This window comes from Eleginops maclovinus, chromosome 14, assembly GCF_036324505.1.
Source record: "Eleginops maclovinus isolate JMC-PN-2008 ecotype Puerto Natales chromosome 14, JC_Emac_rtc_rv5, whole genome shotgun sequence".
Taxonomy (NCBI): domain Eukaryota; kingdom Metazoa; phylum Chordata; class Actinopteri; order Perciformes; family Eleginopidae; genus Eleginops; species Eleginops maclovinus.
This window is the reverse complement of record NC_086362.1, coordinates 7390208-7411966: the sequence shown is the minus strand read 5'-3', so window position 1 is coordinate 7411966 and position 21759 is coordinate 7390208. Positions and strand designations below refer to the sequence as shown.

At 41.1% G+C, this 21759-nt stretch overlaps 1 protein-coding gene and 1 long non-coding RNA gene across 2 annotated transcripts in view; one reads left to right on the top strand and one right to left on the bottom strand.

Annotated features, from left to right (window-relative positions):
* LOC134875715 (uncharacterized) overlaps window positions 1-21759 on the top strand; it is a 373215-nt gene that overhangs the window by 200643 nt on the left and 150813 nt on the right. The window lies entirely within an intron of this gene.
* The window catches only part of LOC134875714 (receptor-type tyrosine-protein phosphatase delta-like), a 305785-nt gene that overhangs the window by 211701 nt on the left and 72325 nt on the right, over window positions 1-21759 (bottom strand). The window contains 1 exon segment of the mRNA XM_063900319.1: window positions 12299-12322. The gene's annotated coding sequence lies outside the window, so the exon portion shown is untranslated.

Genomic DNA, 21759 nt, shown 5'->3' with positions numbered 1-21759 from the left:
GTGTAGCTGTTCAGTTAAAGAGGCCTCTTTAAAGTAACACTGCACACTGTATGTGCTGAGGTGAAGGAGCTGTGTGTAATCCACTGATCAGTGTTTTGACCGTAACAGACTTTCTGTCCAGTTTCAGCCCACTTCCTGCCTCCACTTGTCTCTATGGCACTTTGTTTGCTTGAAAAGCCACGAGAGTGTTGTGTGAAATATAACAGAAAATGCTGTTGACTGAGGTCAAAGCTCTGCACACAGCTCAGACAGGTCTGGGCATGAAGCCCAGCACTCAGACAAGAGGAGCGGTGTTCACTTCCAGTTTAAATGACACAATCAAGTGTACTAATTTATTTAAACAGCTCTTGGCCATTCGATGCTGAATACACAGAAAGTGTGATTGAAATATTAGTATTCCCGGACCTCTAATGTATAATTAAAACAAGAAATAACTAAATGTAATATCCCTGCGTACAGTATCAAGAGAAAATATAATACAATTACCTATTTTTCCCTATGACTACAACAAAAACCCCACAGTAAACATCTGCAGAGGTCGTATCGTTTTTTAGGGCACATTGGAGCATAAGTATGCAGAGGAATGTTTGTGTGAAAGCATGAATAACTTGAGGATGAGAGCTCATGGCTTATCTGGAAACTGAAGATGCAAATGGGTAAACAGGAGGGTTACACTTTCAGTGGGGTGCAGAAATTAACATCTTACGGGATGCATAGAAAAAAAGTCCCCAGTACCCACCCTGCCAGCGCAGCAGCATCAACAAGGGGATGCGATGTGCAAAGAGGCAGGAGACTGGAAGTGTGTGGAGCTGAAAGGTTGTTAATTAGTGTTCATCACACGTTCAGGGGGCGTCATTCTAAATTTAAAGATGTTGTCGTCGCTTTTCTTGTGGATGTGTTAGAAAAGTATTTTTCCAACAACAGTGTGAGAAGGAAAGTTCTCCGGTATGTTTTGTAATGCCTGTGTATGTTCTTGACTCCCGAGTGTAATGTTTTATTCACCATAAGAGTGTTTTCTCCCCACGGCAAGTTTATACCCCATGTTGTTTTGCTGACAGCCCTGATACATGTTTTTTTGTCTCAGCAGATCTCTCTGGAAAAAAGACAATATGTCAGCATGAACTGCACATATCACTTTGTTTTAGATAACCACGGTGGAATGAGTAGATGACACAAACCTCTTAACAAACTGCGGGCAAAATGTCAACACCACATGAGTCCTGTAACTTCTTTTAAGATATTTATGTGGAAATTGAAAAATGGGGGGAACACTTTTATAGCACCTTGTAGACAAATGTTAAATTCAGCGTTGAGAGTTATTGACTTGGGCTTTGGTTCCTGTCTTTACTTCTCCAACTCTGCTAATCACCAACTCTCTGATTTAGTATTCTGTGGTGTCACCTCCAGGCGATAGAGGCTGGTGTTGCTCTGACGGAGACGCATGGAGATTTAGTTTCTAACCAGTGCCTCCGCCCACAGATAATATTCTGTCTGGAGCTAAAGAAGCGCCGGTGGAGAGTTGGCTCTCTTCAGTAACAGCTGGGCCATGTCTGAGGCATCACATTAAATCATGTCACTGATCTGACACTAATCATGTGTGTGGCTATCTGCTGGCAGTCCACTCATCAGATCCATGGCCTCCAGCAACACGTCACTTCTGTCTGCTGATTGTTCCTCAGCTCTGAGCTGGGCTCTTTGTGATGGCACATCACAGGAAACACTGAGCAGGAGGAGAGAGAGTATCTCTACAGCAATGGGTCTGCAGCCAGGACCCGAGATCTGCTTTGAGCTAAATGCTAACAAGCATTATAATAATGTTTACCATGTTCAACGTCAGAGCATGCTAACATTTACTAAATGGCACCAAACAAAGACTAAAGCTGATTCTCAATACTTTGGCAAGTATTTTGTTTTAGTATTTTTGATGGTCGAGATAAGGTCCAGTTATAGATTAATTCACCCTGAGAGCATGATACGTCTCCCCAACATCATCAAAATACTGCCAAATTGTTTGTAGCAATTCATCCATTATTTGTGGAGATATTTCACAAAAATGTTCATTTCGGATGGATTTAGCTACCGAACAATTTCTGATTATAATGTTTTAGGGATGTTACTAGCATGCCTCTTACAAAAACCATCTAGGAAAAATATTGCTTGACAAATGAGAAAATATCTTTAACTCAACAGTTCCTTCCTTGGCCCATCACCTCAATTTAATTCAATTAAAATTGAAATATGCTAAGTTCATTGTGAGATACAGACTGGTTGACATAATATTTTAGCATTAGTTAGTATATGACCTGTATTACAAAAGCAGCAGAGTAGACTCTTTCTGAGCTATTGAACCCTCCACGATGTATTATATGTACCGTAATAATTTAACGCCCTTGTTGTGAAAACAAAACACTTAGCAATGGAGGATTTAGTTGGGATATACTTTGCAGGAGTCAACTGCAATGGATCATATGTTGACTTAAACTAATGAAAATGAGTAGGATCCAAAAAGTAATTTCTACGATGACGCGCCATGTCCAAAATGTGCAGCAGACTCCAGCACAGATAATATTGTAATAGCTGTGAAAAAGAACAATTGCGTGACTTGACTGTGAAATGAATCCTGCAGTCCATTTCATACAGCGAGGAAGTGTGTTTGATGAGAAAAAAAAAGAAAAAACTCTCTTCATGGTAACTTTAGAAGTATGTCTTTTTGTATTGATTGGACGTTCTTGAGTTTGATAACCAACACTTGTCTTTTATAGTCTCTGACAGAACCTCACCTGCACCTCTGTCCCCAACAAAAAAGTAAATCCACAGAGTTGAAACAGAGAAATCCAAGCTATAAGAAATCCCTTTAGGAAAGAATCATGCCTATTTTTAAATAATACAAATATTAATAATAATACAAATACAAATTAAAAAACTGAGAAATACACCATGTGAAATTTAAAAAATAAAGATAATAAATAAATAAAACAATCTAAATCAAAATATTGTAGAAATATAATCGCAATAATGAGAATTAATGAGTATAATAAACATACTAAAGGCCAATGATTAGTGCTTTTAATCTTCATTGGTGAAATGCACTGTTCTGTTTTGCTGAAAATCTTAATAACTGGGATACAATGTGTGCTTTTTATTTCCAAAGCACAGTGTCCGCCAAAAAGTGAGCTTTAAAGGAATCAATTGGCCTTGATACACAGCCCAAGCTATTTTATATTGTGGTAATTTTGTTTTCTGTGGCTTTGAAGACCTTAGCCTACTTATCTCGCTGTAATAATGTCTTTTGAATATTCAGTCTCCAGTTCCTATCTCTGAATAAACAGTAAGCTCCTGTAAAGTGAAGCAGCTGCGTGCAGTGTGCAGAGGTCCTGCTCCACATTGTGTTGCAGGATTTTATTTCCCCGAGTCTTCTGGCAATCGGTGCTAACACAGACCTTCCCTGGCAGCCCGGGCGTGTGTGAGCTCAACCCTGACTGTCCCCTCACACACCCCAGGGCTTTGTGAGAAATGAGGCCGTGGAGAATGAGATAATAGCGTTATGGAATGGGAGTGTGTGGATTCAAGCCTTTCACATGTGTGTGCGATTCTATTTCCTGCATGGAGCTTAATTGGGTCTTCTCATGTGTATAAACTATCAATCAGGTTCACTTAATGGTGTGTCATTACGGGTAAATTAAAATTCCGCAGTGATCGATAGGGTATTGACTGTCATATTATGTGTGTTCACAGTGCATAATGATAAATCCTTTTCAAGTCATAGCCAATTCTGGATATTAAGTTTTTGTTTGTGGGAAGCAGGGAGATGGGCAGACTCTCAATATTTACAAAAGCATGGCCAGACTTTAAAATGGAAATGAGTTTACTGTTCACACCTGAAATTGCATTTTGTGTCAGATAAGACAGAGAATGGTCATTTTGGACTTTTGTCTGCTGTTTCTATGTCCACTACTCCTCTCTCTCTGACGAGGCACGTTGTTGTTTTATATCACATCAATATGTTGATTATCTATGCGTTTTCTACTGACAAAAGAAGACTTACAAAGATATAACTCCTAGTGAAATAATCTGTAGTTGCAGCCTTATTTATAAAAGAAGCTGTTCATTTTATTATATAAATAACACAATGCATGTATAAAGAAGTGTACTTATCTTCGCTGGTTTTTCTATAATACCCGCAGACATTGATTTTCAAACATTATGACTCAGTTTTCCTGTTTTTCAGTTCTAGCAATCAGTTTTTTATGCTAATCCTTATTTTTGTGCTTTCACTGTCCCTACTTTTACATATCTAAACTGACATATAATTTATGTGACGCTTAAGCCCTGCCAACAGTATGATTTTATTTTCAAAACTCCATTTTGTCACAAATCATGGAGTATCAACTGGACTCTATCCCATACAATTTCCCCAGGAGCCTTATAATGATGTGTTTTAAAATCCTGCTGGCTTTATTACAAAGTGCTATTCATTTGAGAAAGTTAGACTCACAGACTGCAAGCAAAAGTGTGTATTCCTAAGTGTGTGTGTTTCAGTGTGTGTTTACTTTATTTCCGCGTGCCAGGATAATCTCTACCTGCCGTTCAGTGTGTGCGCCTCCTTGTAAGTGCTTCCTTATTTCTCATTATGACTTGAGCATGAGAGGAATTAGTGACACGGAGTGAAAGCTATGCCTGCTTTAATATAACTGCTGATCCAATTTAACAAGACCGGATTATGTTAATATTATCATAATGCACCCAATTCAACTGAGCCTCAGTGAAGGTTCGCCTTGTAAATTACCTGTTCCAGCTCAGTAATTAACATGGTTCAGAGAGGGGCGACATGACTTCACCACTAGAGACACTGGTACAGTTTATCATCTCTTCTCCTGTAACACTGTTTCTTCTTCGTGTGCACACTGTTTTTATATTTTACAACTGCATTGGTTGATTTCAATAGACATGCTCGTGCAACGCTTTGATGAAAATGGCAAAATTTATATGAAGATATAAAAGATTATTGAACCGTTTGTCCAATAGGTGTGTAATTGTAATTCAGTAAGCTCAATCTACCAACCCTCTAGGAAATATGAAACAATTGAAAACTGTAGAGCACATACATTTCTAGTGACAGCAGGATAGAAATAGATTAAGCACTATATTTATGGTGGGAATCTAGGGGGAGGAACAGAAGTGTGGGGGAGATTATTCACTGCCTGACGGTGCGGTGTCAGCTTGTTATTCGTGCATACAGTTCCTCGATTTCTTTTCTTCGCCTGCCATCTCTCAAGCGAGGTGATTATCATGCCAAGTCAAAGAGGAAAGTTTGAGAGTGAGGAAATAAAAGCAGTGAGAGGTGGGTGCACAGTAACAAGAGAGCAAATTAATGATGGCGTGTAATGCTGCAGTGACACATGTAACAGCCTCTTTGCATGTCAAAAGAAATGAATGCAATGTGACGCTGCTTTTTGAGTGACTCGTGTGTCCTAAAACTCAAATAATGAGATTAATAATGTGAATATGTGAATATAACAACACTTTTTCAGTATCTAAAGTGTAATTGCAAATGTTGGCAGCTTAAGAGTTTCCTTTAAGGTAATGTGTTTTGGGGATAGTAGCCACTGTCACAGTCCATAAACACAAAGCACCAATTAAGCGCTTGAATAAAATACAGCACAAAAACATGTTTATTTAAAAGAAAAGCTATGTTGTGGTTAACCCCAATCTACATTTTCAGTTAATTGAATTCAACATTTGTTGGGATACAATTATGTTTCCTTTTTGTTTTGACAGCCAGTTGTCCCTGAATATACCCTAAAACAACTTGCTGGATGTGTGGTGCATGTTTCTGTAAGTCAGCTATAGCATATATTCTGCAGCAAAGTGCCTTGGTCAATCTGTATTAAATGATCTCCTTTAATTATTGATTTTGCAAAGTCTGGAAGATGTCACCGAGCATGCTTGTGAACATGCTGTTTGGAAGAGCTGAGAGGATTCCGCTACTTCTGCCATGTTAAATTATAGTAATGTGCTCCCCAATGCATGGTTTAGCATTATGTGGTTTTTTTTACATCATTTTGGATGGCATCTGATGAAATAACGTAAGTATTTTAAAGTGCCCCCTTGTTTCAAAAACACAAAGCTAACCCATTAGTGATACCCTCCTTTGTAACTACGGCTTCCTGTTTAAACAGCAGTTTATTAACCTATGTTTTTAAGCCTCCGTGGTCACTGTTGTGTGCTTACCCCAAAGGGTAGCCCGTTAGCGAGGCCTGTGGACATCAGACGCCCCCAGCAAACACACACCATACAGCTATCTTCTTTTCTGACCTGCAGGAATGTCACTGCACATGTCAGAGCAGCAGAATTTCCCATCTGGCTCCAGGCCTTTATCTATAACGAGGGACAGTCGAGGACAGATCCTCTGCTGTATTTACACATCTCAAGTCTCACTGGCAGGCACCAGAGGACTAATTAACACACGTTTCTATGTTGGTGTTGGTCAAGAAAACGAAAAAGAGTAGTATTGTTCAAGGAGCTGGTGGGTGAATATGGAACTGCCTCTACAGATCCCCGCTGCTCACTGTTAAAGGTCATTAACACGAGTTAAGATGACTTGCTGAATGTCTAACATATGTGTATATTACTTAGTTGTTTTTTTTGTATAGCCCTTTTTACCCCCCCTTTTTTTTCTACGCTCTTATCTTTTTATGTTGTATGTTCTTTTATATTTGCACTGTGGGACTGCCAGAAACGGTATTTCAGTGTTCTGTATGTATAACACATGTGGAAACTTTGACAATAAAGTGGACTTTGACTTTGAATGTGACTCTGGTCAGATTGCATGGCTTTTGGACTTATCTTTAGAGAGATGCGAATGAACCTCTGAAAGTGGTCTTTAAATTCAGGTCAAGGGCACATTTTCTTTTAGTTTAATAATGGATCTAAAAGAGATACATTTACTCTAAGATCAGTTAAATGAATTAAATTATTTATATAATGTGTCCTATAGAACACACTACAGGAAATGGTGAACCCCAAATTACAGAACACAGACTCTTTAATGAGAGTTTAAACTTAAATTCAACAAACCCTTTAAGCATTTGTATTTGCATTGGATCCATTTTTTATTTTGCATTATTGTAAATTAAATCATGACATAATCTGTTGGCATGCTGTGCTATGATGTAGATGTGGAGTGTAGATCCAAGCAGCATGTCTCTGCTCAGACTCCCACGAAACATGCACCATATTACACACAGCCAGCCTGCACTGTGTATCAGTGCCAGGCAGCAGATGGGTATGCCACCCCTTGACCTCTGACCTTTCACCTTCAGAGGGGCAAGGCCTTGGACTCTATCCAGCGGTCTTCATCACTCTCAAATGTTCTGCCAGCATGAATCCAGCACGCATGCAGCCAATTTGGCCAGATGCTGTGTGAAAGGAGACTTTATGTGATTTTATTGGTAATAATATAAGAGGTGGTAGTGTTAAAGCTCTGGGAGAAAGTAACTAACTACATTTGCTCAAGGATGTTGCTTGATTACCAGTTTGATACTTATGATACAAGATTAAAATATAAATATATACATTTTTTGCTCGGTTATGCTGATGTACAATTCAGCCAAATATGGAACTTTTTTACTTACTTGGCATATAAGGAGAAAAAAGGTTATTGTAAAGCTTATCAGGTTTGACTTGAAACCCTTTGCACATCATAAACAGCACAATTCTGCTCTTTGGAAAGCTGTTTTAGCACAAATTTCCCAACTGTCTGAAATGATCGGCTGATGTGGATAAAGCAGATTCACTGATTGTTTCTCCTCCAAGTTTTGTTATGGCTGCAACCTTAATCAGCTCAGCCTATTGTGTCAGTCGTTTGACTGCCTTTGTTCATTTAATGACCAAATCCTGATGACACAAGAGAAAATTATATTTTTGAAAAGCAGGCTAATTAACAGCGCTTATTAAAGAGACGTCAACACAGGAATAACAAAAGAGGAGAGAGAAGGCTGGAGGGGTTCGGGTGGAATGCATGCTGTGACATAGCTGAGGTTTTACACAAGGGTTGAAATTTAGCAGAAAAGTGGTGTAAAAACTGAGCGAGAGAGAGGGAATTTAAAAAGAAGGGTGCAATAACACAAGTTATTGCTGAAGGAAAAGGCACTGGCCTTGAGGCAAGGTGTCACTAGTCCTGAGGACATATGCAATTAGGCTGTCACTCAGCGCTTTGATGTGCATAATAAACTAAGTAAAGTGTGTTAAGGGCTGAAACATACCAATATGAAACAATCAGTTTTCGCCTCAGGAGAGAAGCTTTTCATCATTAGCACTTCTTCTTTTGCAAGTGTGTTCTTTCCCATCCACGCTGGTGGTGCAGATCAGATTTTATGTCTGTCTGATTCGTGTCCAACATCGTGCTGTCATGTTGGTCCATGGAACACTGAGCCATCTCTCAAGTAAACGAGGCTTTGATTGACATGCAGCTTTATGCAACACTCTGCTAAACACGCTTTCTTTCCAATGTGGGAATATGAGCCTTACCTGTGTAGTTCAGTTTCAGATGGCAAATGAGATTCATATGATTAGGAGAGACAGGAAAAACCCTCTTGACACAGGCATTTTGGCTGACTTTATTTTACTGGCAACTTCTTTGTTCATGATGATAATAAAGATAGAAACAGCCAAAAAAGCAAACATAGAATTGTAATTGTAGCCATACTTAATAATATATAAATGACTTTGAAATCACATAAAACAGATCAAACAGGCTGTACAAGATCTCAAATTGGGTGCCCACATCCCCTAGGCGTACACACACACACACACACACACACACACACACAGTCCTGTGAAGTAAGCCTCTGATGCTTGGCTGCAGACCCACTCATAGAACAGGAAAGCAGGAAAGAGGGAGAGGACACCTTAATGTGCCTTCACCATATGCTGTTAGCTACTGATGGATGCCGCTCTCCCCAGGCACTGGAGCAACTTATCGCGTTTGCTGGTGACACCGCCGCCGCTGATAAAGTTAAATATAAGCCATCTGTTCCTAACAGCAGCAGCTCTTTACTTGCAAGGATGGGGGCGTGCAAGTGTACACGACTCTGCATGGTGTGTCTGCCTAAATCACTGCCGCACAACATCCTTAACGTGTCTGCATGTGCATTGTATGAATAGTTGCAGGATGAGTGATTACGGTGAATTGCCTATCAAAAAATCAGAGGCGAGGACTCTCTGATTTTTCACACTCTGCTCACATCATGCAATAAGAGCAGATTTCTCAGAGGCGTCTGTAAAAGTGAACACTTGGTGAATCTGTCACTCATTTCTAATTACTGCAGAATGTATGCAAAGCCACGCTAACAAGCTATCAGTCACATTTCTTATTAACAACTTACCCTGCAGTAGCCAGGCTTTTTAAAAGAAAAATGAAAGAATCAACATACAGCAACTTTAAGCTCCCTCAAGAGCTTTTTATAATGCCAAGAGGCTTTTGACACGCTTGAGAAACTCACCATTAGCGAAATGGCCCGTTACTCAGAGGGCACAGCTAAAAGAAAGAAAGCGGCAACATTAAAACCCACCCCAAGAACGAGCTATGGCTGCTCTCTAATGGGTCGGGGTTATGACTGCTCACTCACTCTCCATACAAGCTTTCCTATGAGCGCTGTGAACTGAAGATTTTTATTAAACATATATTCTGCCCTATACAGCTTTGACTTACTCTCTCATACACAAACCAACAGTATATATGATGTACAGAATAATTAAAACCCTATTGTTCAAATCAAGCTTGATATTTGTAATGAACCACCAGTGTGTTGGGGCATGAGAAACACAGATGGAGAATTGAAAGAGTGATATGATCCCTGAATAGCATTGTCCTTAGCCTTTGAGAAATAAATAAACCATTATAGAGGAATTCACTGCGGAGTATTACAAAGCTACCACTGCTTTTGGATTCTGTCCGGGTTGGCCTTTTGTAATTTTTCCCAAGCACAGATCTACTTTTAGACTTGAACAACATAATGCTGTTTGCTTAACTGAGCAGCCAGCAATCACTCGCTTCTGTGCCAGTGTCATATCGCTGATCAAGTGTGGCTCAGTTCCTGTCTGAGAGCAGGGCTGCCAGACATAATGCAATAAAAAAAAATGGTGCACAGCTTGTCTAAGAGAACCAAGGTCCTATTTCACTGCCGAGGATACCGGGATGAACCCTTTGTGCTCTGTTTCTCTTACTCTTCCTCTCCTCACCGGCTCTGAAGCCCTTGAGCTTCCGAGAGCATAATGAGCCAATTGTAATTCCTCGCCTTTAGCATGGTATTGAAGAACGTATGAACAAAAAAATAATAATGGGCACTCTACTGGGCTTCAAGAAGCATGCTTTTGCCTTATTATTGCATTAAGGATCAGACAAAACTGTACCAAAATGTAAGGAAGATTTTGATACACTTTGCAGAAGGAGGTATCTTAATGTTTTTTCTCATATTGGAACTACAGAAATACTGTCTATTAATGGCTACTGAAAAAGGAATTATGTTTAAATAAAATTAAGGAAGCTATTTCTCAGCACTTAGTGACTGCAGATACAATAGCCGTATGATAAACATCTTTAAAGCCTCCATTTTCGGGACATTTGAAAAAGCATTCACTGTAACAGGTGGCTTTAAAGTGACGCAAACTGTTGACCTTGAATGCATCAACTGGATGTGTTAAAAATATAACAGCTTTTAGTCTTGACAAAGAGCACTCCTCTTATCCGGCATGGTGGACGTGAACCTGCTTTGCTCCCCCACAGATGCCTAGTGTGATGTTTGACAGATTTCTCCCTCTCCAGCTAGGCTCACAGTAAATGTCCATCTGGCAGCTTCCCATGGGTACTTATTATTCTCAGCTAGCCAGGGGTTTTCTGTTTCCAAACAGTCAGCCAGTGCCTGCCTCAAAGAGTTGAGAGCCGGACCAGAACTGCTTGCAGATGCTCTGCCGGGCAGCCAAACTGTGCGAGTGTAGTGACATGGCACTGGCTTTTCAATTACACAATGAGGTGGCAGCCTCCAAGAACTGTCCGAGTAGGAAAAGTCAAGTGCATTGAGGACAACTTTCTGATACAAATCCCAGTAAGAGTAACATAAAGGTTTACAGGTTTGTCCATGTCTCTGGCCCCACCTTGTATTTGAGATGATTGATTTCCCCTCATGAGCAGATGCTTGGAGCCATGGGTAGTGTTGAAAGCTCCTGCTGTCCCGGTCTGAGGCCCTGCTATTGTGGAGTCAATCATGCAGTTGACCTCCATCACACTCCTACGTCCCACTGAGTTTCTCTCACAACTGTCTGACAAAGCATAAGATGCTGCCCTCCTCTTGTCATTTAACAGCTGGGGTTGTTTTAAAGTCCATTTTTTTCCCAGTCCAGTCAGCTGTAAGACGTCTCCATGCTGATACACTCCATTGTCTGCTTGCATAGTCCAGTTCCTCAAGCTGTAGCAGTTAACCGCAATTACCTGGAAACTTGATTGCTGCCATTTGACAAGTGGCCAAAAGTCCACACCTCATCAGCTTCCTTCCTGGATAAAAGTTTCTATTCAAGGATTGAATGTTGATAACTGCTGTGAGGCATTGTATCTTTAATGTTTCATGGCTTACGTTTAAAGGTGCCATTATTTCCGTAATAATAGAAGACTGCACGAGTGCACTGTAGGTTACTTATTTCATCCTGTCTTTTTGTAGCCTGTTTTCCATGTTTGAATCTTGATTCAGACCTTGAAAATGTTTTGATTCAGGACTGAAATGTGGGTATGCAAATGCCTTACATCTCCCATATCATCCATAAAGTGAGCAAAATATTAGAAAAAGTCCCTGAGAGGAAGAGTTAACCCCTGAGAACAGGACATGCACAGTGTCGGTGATGACGTGTGGAGTTCGAAGATGAATGTGTAAGATATTTCCGCACACCTTGCACAGTCCGAAACACACACCATCCATGCTATGATTGTTTAAGTCAACACTGCCGGCGTATTCTTTGAACAATCTGGGCCATTTGATTCTCATTTGAATAAAATTGAAGGCACAGTGCACACAAACCTCTTGCCAGGAAAAAAGAGATACCACTGTGTATTCCCATGCACAAATGTGGAAATGGGGTGTGTAAGGACTGCAGAGCATTGCATACCTTACTGAGCAAACAGCATCATCCTGCCCCCTCCCCCACCCCCCCCTCTTCCATATTTATGTATTCACATCACTCCACAACACATGACAACTCAAACTCTCACTCTTGAGAACGGTGCAATGAAAAATGAATTGAGTCTTACCTAGTGTGGAATAGTTGGTCACATCTGTAAGTGGGCCATTGGGGAAAATGGGGAGAAAGGGTGAGAGAAACAGAGAAGAGAAACGTCAGCAAATTACAATGTACAGCAAGCTAAACTTCAATGCAGGCTGTCACAATCTGCCCTGAAAAATGATGGTGCACCAGCATTGTACCGAGAGGGGGTTAAGAATAGTCCCTGTCAGGAGCGGGACATCATTTATTAATCGAGGAACATGAAACGTCTGAGATAGTTTCCCCAGAGGATCCAAAGTTTGCACAACTTGCATTAATATTTGTCAGGGTTTCACGATTTTAGAGAGGATGTAAGCAGAAACCTAATCTATTACCGACAAGCCTTTTTTCTCTTTCGCACCAGTGTAACACAACCACAGAACAAACAAATGTGCACACAAACATCCTGCAAGGTGGTCCACCCCCCCTCCATATTTCTTTGTAGCCCTCAGATATCTTTCACCCTGTGCGTATGACCTTTGCTAAATCTCCACAAGCTTGTTAGTTTGACAGCTGACGTCCAAAATAAAATGTCCCGCACTACAAGCAAAGACCCTAGGGCACACAGACAATGAAGCAGTATGCTACATTTCTACCCATTTCTACTGACAGTCATATGTCTAAACATTTGATCAAAGGTATTAAAATACCTGAACCCCCTTGCATCTATACAAACTCTATAAGCCTAAGAAATATATCCCGGATTTTTGTTATGGCATGCCCTTTTTTACAATTAAAGTGGTCCCTCTACGAATATACTCTTCCAAAGTACAGATTTGCGTTCTTGTAAATGTGCAATAAAACAAGGGAATAGAGTGAACTGACAAAAACTGTGTGTAGTGCGAGGAAAAGAGTAGACTCAGGACTAAATCAGAGTTGCTTACAAGTTCAGTCTAGTTGTGTTGCTAAGCAGAATTTGCCAGTAATATGATATATAACCAATGATGTCTTTCCCACCTGCATTCATTTACATTTTTGGTATGCATGCAACAAATCCCAAAGGGATCAACGATGGGAAAATGTGATTTCAATATCTTTTTTCTGCGTGAGAACAAATCTATTCTCAGGAAGGGGGGGGGGGGGGACTGGGGTTCAATCTCTGGGACGCTCATTACCATTCTGTCTGACACACATTCACTCTCGCTGCTACTGTTGTTGCTAAACACGGCGCTCAGCTGAGGACCTTGAAGCTTCATGCAGGGAAAATTGGACCCAGGGGAGGGGATGGCAGGGACTGATGTCAGACTTCAAGAGCCACTAGAAGCACCTGGGCTTTCAGTGACATTAGCATTACTGTTTGGTAGACAGTGTGAGAGACACTTGAAGGGACGGCGATGAGACAACAATAAAAATGGAGAGGCAATGAGTGGGATGTGGCAACATTTCAAAATCATTCTGCCGTTAGTGTAAATACCAGAGTAGCACGGTGGATGCCTCTACAGCTGGGCAAACCATCTATTCTAAATCTGAAAATTCATATTTTTCTTTAATCACATTTTGTGTTTAATAGAGGACATTTTTGGCAGTGCAGTGAAGATTATTGACTTTTCCAAAGTCCTATGGTGCAAATTTAGAAGCAAACGCAGTAGAGGTAGTGTGGGCCTACATGGATTAGACTGGCAAGGATGGTGGAGAGGGAGAAACCAAAGCTCTGGTGGCTTCAATAAAGCCAGCCTGTGAACCAGGAAAGAGACGGAAGACGGAGACACTTTTTTCACCCTCTCTCGCCCTCCTGTTTTAAGCAGATAAGCTTCTTGCAGGGTCTTAGTTATGCTGCGTAGAACCCACAACACGATATGGAAACTTTTGACAAGGCAAAGAAAAGTCTGCTTCTCATGTTGTCTTTTTCTATACTGACAAGAGGGATTTTTGGATGTTTAGAGTGGTCAGTGCTGGGGGAATTACAAAAAGCCTCTGTGATGCAGCATAGTGAGCACATCACTGCTCAGACATGGGCTTTAGTGAAGGCAGGGACTCAATTTTGTTAAGTTTTGTTTTGACTAGCCACAGTTATAAGGCAGAAAAAGCTTTGCCAGGATGAGTAACTGGCAGCCACAACATGAACCCTCTGAGCATGCTTCCAGATTTCTTTCTTGAATGCAATGTGACAATTTTATTAGGCAATTTCCCCTTGATACTGCCATTGGTCACCATTACATCTCTTGTGCCAAAATAGGTGGAAGAAGTTGAAAGATTTCTGTTAATGAAATGCTATCACAAGCTGAACATGTACCCATTTACTATATCAAAAAGAGATCACATTAACTTAAAATATATGTTACCATACTATGACACTGATTGCTACCCAGTCTGTGACACATCTATAAACAAATTGCACAAGTTTTTAGTCAGCAGCGCATCTTGTTTTCTGCACAAGCACATTTGGTATTTACAGCATGTACACAATATCGTTCCACCAAAGAGCTATTGATGTGTAGAGAAAACATGGCAGCAGACATTTCGCTTTGTACAGAAATGTGGATTAAACGTAGAGAGACATCAGCTGCCCTTGGTGGGATATTTTGGGCTTTGTATTGAGTCCTCTGAGACTTTGCGGCTCTTGGACAAGGACATCAGTTTCCTCCAGGGAGTTTCTTTTTGACACAGCCGCTCTTGACTTTCCTCGTTCATCACATAACAGTCAGCCGGGACAACACCATCTTAACAGAGTGGGCTTTGTTTGGTCACACAGACAACTGCAGCCGCACCTACTGATACATCGAAATGATTTTCGTTACATTGCTTGTGCTCCTTTTTTTTAACTCAAATATTGGATTTTTTGGGGGAAGCTGTTATTTCCTTTAAAGTTACAGACAATTAGGTAATAAGTAAATAATTGGAGGGCATTATAATATAGAAAAAAGACAATTACCTGAATAAAAGTGAACTATCTTTTGATCTGGCCTATCACGTCCACATGATAACCACAATATCTTATTTCACAAATGACCACCGTATATCTGAGAGGGTTTCACAATCCACTAAATTATTCTGTCAACACCCTTCTAGACCTTTTTTTGTTTTAGACTCTCCCATTTCCAACTCCTGAGAGGAGAGTAATCACTTTTATTCTGCTTTATATGTATTTTTTCGCAAGAATATTTTATTTATGAGATTTTGTTTGCTGTACTTGTTTCCAAAACTAAAATGCACAACCATATATCACAGAGAGAATTACCTCATGCAGCTTTTATCTTTTCTTTCATTATAAATGTATTTTCCTTCTTTATCTAAAAGTACCTTTTGCCAGGTACTGTTTCTCTGTTGTAATGGGATAATGAACTCCAACATACATTTATGGTTTGATCCTAATGTTCATGTCAATGCAATTAAACAGGTGATTTATAACTGATCTTACAGCAACATGCATTTAATGGGTATTGAGCACCCTGTGAATGTTTTAATTGAAGTGTGTTGTCCCCTGTAAAAAACAGTAATATGTAATTGTACGCTAAATAATCCTTGTTTAAAGAGGAGCTTGTATATTTTGCTGCTCATTCTAAAGGTGTGGTAGTGCAAAAAGAAACATCCAGAAATATTAGCGTAAAGCCAAGATGGCACAATCATAAGTACACATGCACTCACCTGAAGCTGATATAATGAACATTTATTCTCTCTCTGCCAGAAATGCTGGGCTCTTTACAGATTCATTTCAAGTTACACAGTGGGTCAGCCATTCTTAAATCAGTTGGAATGTCAGGGAAGCTACTCAGACACAGAAAGAGAGAGTTATAGCTCGGTCTCTAAAATGGCTGCAGGACTGAGTGTTCTCTAATTGGAAATCAAAAGCAGTGGAGCTGGAAGGCAGCCCGAGAAGGAGCAGAGAAACCTCCAGCGCCTGTTGTCTGTCAATTTAGACCACGAGTAGAAAGGCCCTGTCCCTCGTGTTACCGTTTAACCTACTCACCAGTGTGGAATGGGAGCAGCTGTTTTAGTGTGTTTTGTCTTACAGAAGCACATAATGGGACCAAATGGTTCTGGCTGGTCAAACTCCAGCTAGCTGCAAAAAGGCCTGAATTCAGAGAGGAGGTGTGAGGCAGAAGAGAAGACAGAGCTGTATGTGATCAATGATACTGAGAGAGTTTGCACTCCTCCATCTGAGCTGACATAAACATTACTTCTTCTTTTTTTTTCTGTTACAACAAAGAATTAGAGGCACTGATGGAGGCTACAGATGGCCTGGGCTCACACAGCCTGCGGAAGTATCTGGAAGTTTACGCAAGTCACACAAGAAGCCAGATTGGCTCCCTAACTAAGGCCGTCTTTGAGCTGAAGAAAAAATATTGCTCACTTGTTTTTAATCTCTCTTCAAGTCGAGGTGTGAAATATTTAGTGAGTGACAGCCTGATGAGCACAGATATAGAAACTCCAAACTTTATCAGGCATTTGTCAGACTCTGCTGTCCGGTGTGAAGGCCGCTCAGGCATGACAGTACAGGAGGAGGAAGGCGTGTGTTAACAGATGTTCTGTTGGTGCTGCAGCTGTCTCCTGTTAGAAACAGCAGTGTAACACCATCATGCTCTATCTCTCAAACTGCAAAACGCTCCTTTTCTTTTTCCCCTCAGGTCGGATTTAAATTAGATGATGGCAGACCAGGATTATGTTCATCAAATCATTTCTAAATGTATTCTACTCAAACAATTGCAATGTTAGCATGTTTGTCATTAAGGTAACTGAATAGAATCTGCTCTAATGCCATCTGCTAAGCTATAATATAGATAGGTTTTATTTTGGTTTTAGGGAAGATGAAAGATTAATATAATGCAGCCGTGGTCTGATGTATCCTCCCAGGGGCCTTGTCCACTGTCCTGTGATAAAAAAAAAATCACTGAGCAGATTTAAGGGACTTTTTGAAATGCTGCTTTATAAAAGAATTCTGCCTGGCAGACCTTGATTTGTGATCAGAACTTGTGGAGATCAGAAGTTGTGGAAATGAGAGGCCTGTGGGCTTGATGCTGAGTTCTGACCCTGAGTTCAGCTACACAGAGGTGGGGTAAAGACATTTTCTTTTGCCTGGAGAGAAGTAGCCAGAAGGACAGAATAGAAAGGAAGAAATACAAAAAAGGGAGAGGAAATAGCCTTGATGCCTATGGGAGCCCAGGCCCTTCATATCAGCTACTTCTGAAGAGAGCCCCCCCCACACACCGGCCCTACAGGCAGTCGTATGTCGACTGGTGTGATGAAGGCCAGCTAAAAACAGCCTGGATTGGAGAAGTTGCTCCAGGCTCTGGTGTGAGCAGAGAGGCTTTAATGATGTTTGACACTTCACTCTTAACTCCCTAATCAGGTTCCTAAACATTGGCCTCTCGCTAAAAGAAAACCATTAACACAGGTCATGAGGACACGCCTGACAATTGACTGCATTTCCAAATGAAACTCATCGAGTCAGGATCAGAGGCATTCATCGCAAACTCTCACGCTGACTGCACGTGCAAAGGAATCATTTAAATCTCTGATTCAAACAGATAATTAGGCATAATTAGTAAACAATGTGGCCGTGAGCGTGCTCATTGCTTTTTAATTGTGTTTCTCTCTGTGTGCAGCTTGTTCTGAGCGCTGTACCTGTGTGCACTGGCCCGTGTGAGGCCAGGTGCAGTCATTACCACGGGACAGATGGATCAGCAGAAGTGGAGCTCGTATCTCTTGCAAGGCAACACGGTGGCTGCCATATGTAGGCTCATCATTAAAACTGACCTTTGACCTTACAGCGGGTGTCTGTCATTCTAATGGAGTTAATTAAGAGTGCCCACCGGTGTGTAGGATGTGATATGTGTTTGTGGAGGTTATTGGTTTGTGGGGAAAGTAATAATGGTGTGTGTGTGTGTGCATCCTCTCATGTGATTGGATGCTTTGCCTTTATGTGTGCATCGCCATATCACTGTGCGCCTGCGTGCAATTCCGAGTGTCAGACGCGTTTACGTTTTTGAGCTCCTTTTAATATTGCCAATGCTGCTTCTTTTGGAAATTCATTAAAGTGCTCCGACCCCTCTGCCATCTGTGAGCAGGGGGAGACAGGGAGAGAGGGAGGCAGCTGGGGACAACGGGAAGATGAAATTCAGACACGGGCAGAAGCATGCGGGCAAGCCCCCGGACACTGAATGAAGAGCCGCTGATATGCCAGATTTAAACTGCTATTTATTTATTCCTCGACCTTATCTAAAGGCTGCAATCAAATTGAGATTAAAGATAAAGACCACTATCTCATCTTGCTCTGGATGGAACTTGGGAAAATAAATGGCAAGAATGATGTAACCATGATGCTAATACAATTTTAAAAAACAAGCCCTTAGAGGTATAATTAAAAATGCTACACACAATGCTCACTGTCAAGCTCAAATGCAATTAGCTCCAAAATGACTATAGATGAAGACGGCTGCCCGATTATACTCATAAATCTCAATTTTTGACATAAATTGCACATACAATAAACAAACCCGAAGCCAGATCTTCGTCATATAGTGGAGCATTTGGAACTTTTATGGGTCATCGTCAGACAATTAGCCTGATTTGAGAGTCATTTTAGTTTGCCAGGACATGTCGTTATGCCTGTGACTCCTCCATAACGGCCGACACACACACAGCAGTGATTAACGTCGTTGCTGGCGATCGTCTTCATGCCAGTTATTTCCCACAATAAAGCAATATCAGTTGCAGTGTTTATGCCTAATCACTTTCTCCCACACCTGATCCCGTCTTCATAAACTCACAGCGCCAACATTATTGCTGTTATAGTCGAAAATATGGGGCTATGTATTATGCATTAACGATGATCGATGATCCTACGCGGGGAAGCTACACACACTTTCATGACACACACACATAGATGCCTCTCAATGCCTGTAGGTGTACTCTAAATGCATACCAGTCCACACACATACACACACATTTCCTTGCTTTGTCTTCTCCTCACATCTATACTTACACACACACGTCAACACACTCACACTTCAGCATATGCCTCAAAGTGTCGAGGTGTAATAGAGGCTCGCGCATGTTGTCTCGTCTCTTCTTCTCTGACACTAATCAACACTTCTCCTGCTATTAAAAATACCTCTCCATGCTTTTTTGATCTGCTAACTATCTCATTTACATGACTGGTGCTCAGCAACAGGGCCCTGAGTTGGGGAGGTGTGATGAATATGTAAGGTGGGCCGAGGAGGAGAGGCTGACGGAGGTGAGAAGACAGAAAGAAGAGGAATAGGGTGGCTACTTGAGGGGCAAAGAATCTTGCATATTTGTTTGAGGATGTGTACGTTTCAGCTATTCAAAATGGTTCAGTTTGCAGACATCGTAGCTAAAATGAGAGTAAGAGTTTAAATTGGCAGGAGAAAACACCTTCCTCTTTCCTCCACCCGCTCCTCTTGGCTGACTTTGTGCAGCTCCACAGGGCTTCCAGTGATACTCAGCCTCTTTGGCACAAACTTGCAGGCTGGATGGCATTGAAGAGGCTGTGGCGATGCATGCAGACGAGGGGTGTAGAAATAGGAGGGTGGAGGGAGAGAAGCAGTCAGAAAATTAAGGGAGGGTGGGGTGAAAATGTAGGGAAGTTGCAGGAACCATTGTAGGTGGGTTCAATCATTTTGATGCCATCTGTTCAGCTCTATTTTCCCTGGTGAGATGAGGTGTGTGTGTGTGTGTGTGTGTGTGTGTGTGTGTGTGTGTGTGTGTGTGTGTGTGTGTGTGTGTGTGTGTGTGTGTGTGTGTGTGTGTGTGTGTGTGTGTGTGTGTGTGTGTGTGTGTGTGTGGGTGGGTGGGTGGGTGGGTGGGTGTGTGTTTTTTCCTCGCAAATAGGCAAAAAATACAATAAGGCAGCAGTATCTGTCAGGCTGTACATGTGCATACTAACGTCAGCATGATACACTCACGGTGACAATTGGAGCTGCAACAATTAGTCAACGGAGAAATAATTGCCATCTAAATGTCAGAATGTTTCAGCCTCTCTAAACTGACAGTCCATGCAATCGTTGGTAAATCTGGACTAAAAATGTTGGAAAATAGTTGAATTAGAAAAGCAGTTATTAGCAGTGTGTGTCCTTGATGATTAGGAAATGATCTGAAGTGATTTAAATAGTTCTTCTGTGTTTTTTTTAATCATACTGTATGTGTGTACATTTTCAGTCCCCAGAGAACTGACTTCACTTCCTCGATCACTAATGAGAAGCATGTCTTTTCTGCGACCGGGCAATGGTACCCACATCCTCGGGCATTTAGCTCATGCTTAAACATGCATGATGTTTTAACAGCGCTCCCCTCCACCTCCCAGCTCTGACTGCTCTCTAATTTGCTCCTTCAACTGGATCTTTCTCTGTCTCTTTATGCGCTTATGTCTCCTCCTGTCTCCTCCTCTCCCTCCTCTAGGCTCCTTCATTACCTATCCTGTATATCCATCTCTCTCTCTCTCTCTATATATATATATATATATATATATATATATATATTTACGTCTCTGTTTCTCCCTCCTGGATAAAAGCCAACCCCTCTTAATGTCACCCTGGTAAAAAATTCAAGATAAAAGCCTTCAGAAAATAATACCAGCATTAGGGTTTCCTATTTCACAGCGTTTCAGTTCTGAGGGGTCAGAGAATGTGCCTGATGTGAAATATTGAATCTGAAGATGGGTAAGCGCCATAGTGTTTCTTCAGCATGTTTGCTCAGTAAATGCTGTGTTATTGGATATACTGTACAAGGCTACGGCAAAAGGGTCAGGGAAATAGCCAAAGCTGCCTTGCACAGCATCTCAAAAAGACATTTAGGGGGTTGAGTAAAATTTTGAGAATTTACAATTGAAAATGTTGCTAAATCTGAAAATACACAGTAAAGGTTCATCACTTACAGTAAATGTGTGCTGACATAAAATTGAGGTAACAGATGGATATTCAGTGGGTCAAAGTAATTGGGAATTTAGATTTTAGATACATTTGAAATAAATGTGATGGCAATCCATGCAAGTAAAGGTGTCATTGTGTTGAAAGATGAACACTTAGAGAATCACCAAAATCAGTTTGCTTAGTTTTTCTTGGGGGCAGAGAATGTCAAAAACTTCTTTGCAATACATCCACTCTGGATAAACTTAAAAATAGGAAGAACACATATCAGCAATGCCATGTCAGACCAGCTAACATGGCTACAAATCTACCAAAGACGCATCACAAGGTCAGACATAGTTTCCAATCCAAGTCTGAACAAACAGCCAACCATGGTAACAACTGTCATAATACTCCAACATCCCAATGTGCTGCACATGAGAGATCAGGAAGGCAAACAATACTGCAGCTTAAGGCTCGGAGGTAGTCTGCTGGGACCCAATCCCACCTAATAGTCTAATTAAAGCCATTGATTGCTTACATAAGCACACATAAGCAGGACATTCCCCACTAACAACCACCCACAGGACTGGTAATTAGCAGAAATACTGAGCTATGGTTAACTCCAGCCCGCCCCATTTGTTGT